Raw genomic sequence first — 6,000 nt, forward strand, 5'->3', positions numbered from 1 at the left:
GAGCTATAGGGAGAGGTTGAGCAGGCAAGGACTCTATTCCTTGTAGTGCAGAAGGATGCGGGGTGATCTTATAGAGGTGTATAAGACCAAGAGGGGAATAGATCAAGTAAATCCATAGTCTTTTATCTGTATTTCGACCCAAAACGTTGCCCATTTCAAGTCTGAGGAAGGGTTTCGACTCGAAACGTTGCTATTTCCTTCGCTCCATAGATGCTGCCTCACCTGCTGAGTTTCTCCAGCATTTTTGTCTACCTTCGATTTTCCAGCATCTGCAGTTCCTTCTCAAACATAAATACATAACCAGTATAGGTTTTCAAGAGAGTTAGACATAGCTCTTCGAGCTTACGGAATCAAGGGATATGGGGGAAAAGCAGGAACGGGATACTGATTTTGGATGATTAGCCATGAATAGTGGTGCTGGCTCAAAGGGCCAAATAGCCTACTCCTGCACCTATTTTCTATGTTTCTATGTTAATTGATGTACTCTAGCCTAGGAAAGTAAAAACATGCCTTACCATTGAAGGCCTGGATCATTTGGTTGAGGGTCTCCAAGGAGATTCCACTGTAACCCTTGGCGAGGACATTGATCCTGAGAGCCAGCAGCATCCGGCATCTCTGCGGTGAGAGGGGTTTGCCCACACCTGGGGGACAGAGAGCAGCAAATAACTGAGGCAATGTGACAGCATACTAAACGGTGGGAGAGTCCGCAGAACGTTGACGGAGTGGACATACCAGCTGAATGGGAACGGACTAGATTTTCTTGGAGCTCCCTGAATGGGGAAAAGAGAAAAATAATTACTTGTTGGAGAACGTTGCAATTTAATGCACCGGTAAGTTTTTTGTACACTTTGATCAATGTTCTTAAGTGAAAGCAGCAGAATTAGGCCATTCGGCCCATCAAGTCTACCCCGCCATTCAAGGGACATCTATAGGGAGAGGTTGAGGTGGCTGGGACTCTATTCCTTGGAGCGCAGGAGACTGAGGGGTGATCTTAAAGATGTGTGGAAAATCAAGAGAGGAATAGATTGGGTAGATGCACAGAGTCTTTTAGCCAGAGTAAGGAAATCGAGGACCAGTGGACATGGGTTTAAGGAGAGGGGCAAAAGATTTATTGGGAATCTGAGCGGTAACATTTACACACAAAGGGTGGTGGGTGTATGGAACGAGCTGCCAGAGGAGGTAGTTGAGGCTGGGACTATCACAACATTTAAGAAACATTTATACTGGTACATGGATAGGGTAGGTTTAGAGGGATGTGGACAACAGCAGGCAGATGGGACTAGTGTGGGTGGGGCATGTTGATCGACGTGAGCAAGTTGGGCTGAAGGGTCTGTTTCCATGCTGTATGACTCTATGATACCAGGGAGAATAAATAGATTGAGCAGCAGTGGAGTAACTGCAGCGCCAGAGACCCAGGTTCGATCCTGACCACGGGTGCTGTCTGTACGGAGTTTGTACATTCTCCCTATGACCTGCGTGGGTTTTATCCAGGTGCTCCAGTTTCCTCCCACATTCCAAAGACTTACAGGTTTGTAGGTTAATTGGCTTTGTTAAAGATTGTAAATTGTCCCTAGTGTGCTAGTGTATGGTGGATCGCTGGGCGGAAAGGGCCTGTTTCCGTGTTGTATCTTTAAAGTCTAAAGGCTGTGGATTCTGGAGTTGCCGGAATGGGTTCATGGTCTGAGGTGAGAACTGCCAACAAAGGAATAGGCAGAGTGGTGGAGGGAGAAACGTTCCACACGAGGTCGGGCTTGGAACGTTAGGTTATGGAAGTGCGTAATGAGGCTGAGAACCCAAATGTAAAGGTGTTTAATCTTGTGGATAGCTGTCTCCAACGTCAGTGGTGAGCCCTGCCAACTTGCTACCAAACCCTCATCACAGCAGAGATTGGGGGTAAAATTCACACTGCACCAACCCCAATAGTCTGTTGACAGATACACGTTACACTGGCTGCAGTGGGGAATGGCCGATGTGGGGAGGGGGCGCAGAAAACAACGAGGGACCATTGGGGACCATAATCAACACTTTGTAACTGTGTCGGTGCCCTATAGGTGGCGACTCTTTGCATACCTTGTGTATGTTATCTAAAACAAAGGAATAAACGGCGATATGTCACATGCGATAATAAAGTATCAATCAATCAATCAATCAATCAATCAATCAATCAAAAGAATGTTCAGAAAGTTAGCTTTTCTAATCCCTGTAATTAGCATATCCAGAATTATAATTTCCCTTTTCATGGTGTAAGAAAGAACTGCAGATGCTGGTTTAAATCGAAGGGAGACACAAAATGCTGGAGTAACTCAGCGGATCAGGCAGCATCTCTGGAGAGTAAGGAATGAGTGTCGTTTCAGGTCGAGAGTCTTCTTCAGACTCAAAGAAGTCTTCAGTAACTCAGCGGGTCAGGCAGAATCTCTGGAGAGAAGGAATGGGTGACGTTTCGGGTCGAGACCCTTCTTCAGACTTGAAGAAGTATTCAGTCTAAAGAAGTCTCGACCTGAAACGTCACCCATTCCTTTTCTCCAGAGATGCTGCCTGACCCGCTGAGTTATTCCAGCTTTTTGTGTCGACCTGTTTCCCTTTACTTTGTTGAGCTTCCATCAACATCTGGCAAAGACTTTTAGACTTTACACTTTACAGGTGCAGCACAGAAACAGGCCATTCGGCCCACGAAGTCCACGCCAAACACTGATCCCCTTACACTAACACTTGCCTACACACAATAGGGACAATTTACAATTTTTCTGAAGCCAATTAACCTACAAACCTGTACGTCTTTGATGTGTGGGAGGAAACCAGAGCACTCGGGGAAAACATACGAACTCCATACAGGCAATCAGGATTGAGCCCGGGTGTCTGGCGCTGTAAGGTGGCAACCCTCCCGTTGCGCCACTGTGCCGCCTCCTTTTGTACCTCAGCCGCGTCCTCTGCCTCCATCAGTAGGCTCCCTTTTAGATCTCTCGTTAACCCTGGTCCTTTTCCTGCAACCATACTCATGTCCACATGCCTACAGAACATGTTTAGTTTCTGCCGGTCTTATCTCACACTCTTGCTTTGCCTCACTTATTTCCTTTTCCCACTCTGAAAGTTATGTAATCAGTCAGGTTTTCATTTATGTAAACAACTTGTCATCTGCCACACACTTTTATTCTGCTCTGTAGTTTTAGTTTCCATTTTTCAATCATGCTTTGTGCATTGACTTTAATTTTCCTGTCCTTCTCCCTAATAAGAAACTTCGTCAAACTCACTAGCTTTGGGGGAGGCAGCGGTAGAGTTGCTGCCTCACAGCTCCAGAGACCCGGGTTTGCTCCTTACCACTGGGAGCTCCGGTTTCCTCCCATACTCCAAAGGCGTACAGGTAAAAATTGTACATTGTTCCTAGTGTGTAGGATATGTTCGTGTGCGGGGATCGCTGGTCAGCACGGACTCGGCGGGCCGAAGAGCCTGTTTCTGCGCTGTGTCTCTATACACTAAACTAAACTAAACTAAATTAATCTCTGCCACCTAGAACTGGTCATTTATAAAACTCTTCTTGTGCTAGGATTCGATCGTTACGTCTATAAATCCAGACCGTGTGGCCTCATCAGAGAGGAACACATTGAGCATTGTTTGGAAAAGGCTAAATGTTGGATCGAGAGCTTCACTGCAGATCCATGGGATGGCTGACCACAGTGCAGACATGTAAGTGAAAACAGTCACAGACTGTGACGTTTTACTGATAGTCAACCCTTTTTGAATCTTATGGACTTATCAAAAGAATTTTAACACGGTATGCAGCATTCTCTATCAAAGTTGAGATAACCAGATATGCTTGTTTAAACAAATGTGTACAAATGGTGCAGCTGGTAGAGCTGCTGCCTCGCAGCACCAGAGACCCAGGTTTAATCCTGACCTCGGGTGCAGTCAGTGTGGAGTTTGCAGGTTCTCCCTATAACCACGTGGATTTCCTCCGGGTGCTCCGGTTTCCTCCCACATCCCAAAGACGTGCAGGTTTGCAGGTTAATTGACCCTCTGTAAATTGCCCCCCTAGTGTGTTGGGAGTGGATACAAAAGTGGGATAACATAGAACTTCTTTGTCATGTTCTTACAAAGAGTCTGCACCTAAATGCAAACGTGTCTATTCTTCAGTGTTCCTGGCAACGTCTATGGTTTGTTTTCAATGCTGGGGAACAGATACCCAAATGTTCCCTGAATTGCAAGCAGATAATGAAGGACAAATAAAGTGTTTCCCCCAGCATCAGTTGTTCCCCCTGTCAAACACTGAGGTCATGGAACTTGGCATTGCAATAAAATGTTGTTTCTTTTTTGGACATTTCTACTTCCAGATCAAACGATTGCACGATTGAGAACAGCACTTTGGTGAAATGTGTATTACCAAAGGCAATCCATGGCAAGAAAACTATGTGCTTGTTATATGATTCTGAAGAGGACTGTGCGGCTAACAGAACTGCTTTCCTGGAGTATGTCACCAACATCCGTGTGACTGAGATTCACCCAACAGTTTCCTGGCTTGAGTAAGTATGGCAGCAGTGGAGCAAGGGATGGAATGGTAATGCTATTTTCTGAGTTTCAAATGGTATTCTGGCTGATTGTACCTTGCAGGAGATAGAATAATTGAAAATAGGAGTAGGCCATTCTGCCCTTTGGGCCAGCACCACCTTTCAATATGATCATGGCTGATCATCCAACCCGTTCCTGCTTTCTCCCAAATCCCTTGATTTCATTAGCCCTAAGGGCTCTATATAAGGAGATTATTCATGTTGAAGGCCGAAATTAGGTAGCAAGCTGTTCGGAGGAATCGATCACTATACTCATAATCACAAGCATGGCATTAATGATGGGTCACCGAGAATGAAGGGGGACCACGGTGGTGCAGCGGTCACTGTGGTGCAGCGGTAGAGTTTTAGGGCAGTCACGGGTGCAGTCTGTACGGAGGGGGGGGGGGGGGGGGGGAAGTCCCGCTGCCATGTGCGGCAGCAGGCAGTAGATAAGACCGTTCACTACTTTGTAACTTTGTCGGGCACGTGGCCACACGTGTGCACTGCCCAGGTTGTATGTAAAGCAAAGATTTTCACTGCACCTAGGTACCCATAGAAACATGTGACAATAAAGTATCATTCATCCAGTGATTTAGATTACAGCCATTATGGCAAGGCCTGGAAATGGGAAACCACAACATGCTCAACGAGGCTGGGGAGTAAAGGGAATTTGGACACGGTGGTGCAGCAGTAGAGTTGCTGCCCTACAATGCCAGAGGCCTGGGTTCAATCATGACCATGGGTGCTGTCTGTATGGAGTTTGTAAGTTCTCCCTGTGACCGCGTCTCCCTGTCCCACACTCGAAAGATGTACAGGTGTGTAGGTTAATTGGTTTTGGAAAAAATTGTCCCTCGTATGTAGGGTAGTTTTAGTATGTGGTATGTATGACAGGCCAGAGGGTCTGTTTCCACGCTGTCTCTCTAATATCTAAACTCAAAGGCTGATGTCAGGGATGTTGGTTTGTGTGATGGTCTAGGCTGTGTCCACAATTTGCTGCAATTTCTTGTGGTCTTGGATGGCGCTGTTCCCAAACCAAACTGTGTTGCATCCCGAAAAAATGTTTTCCACGGCGCATCTGTAGAAGTTGTTGGGAGGGTTGTTGGGATCATGCTGAACTTCCTAAGCCTTCTTGGGGGTAGAGATTAATTCCAAAACAGTAAGATTTTAATTTAAATAATGATCAATGTTACACAAGGTAACATTGATATTGGTCACCAGGATATCAATGTCAAATTATATTTGATATCCCATGTCAAATATCACACATTACGTAGGAAGATGCAAACATATATTAGTCTGGCCATAAATGCCAAACCTTAGTCTTGTTTGATACAGAGGGACCCCCCTGTCCTCTACTAATATTTATCTGTTATTGAAGTCTTGATTTCTTCTTTCTGTTTTTATTTACTGTGGAGGACGAAGAATGACAATAAGCGGCAAAAATGTTGATGTCGTTAAACAG

The sequence above is a fragment of the Amblyraja radiata genome, chromosome 21, assembly GCF_010909765.2.
Source record: "Amblyraja radiata isolate CabotCenter1 chromosome 21, sAmbRad1.1.pri, whole genome shotgun sequence".
Taxonomy (NCBI): Eukaryota; Metazoa; Chordata; class Chondrichthyes; order Rajiformes; family Rajidae; genus Amblyraja; species Amblyraja radiata.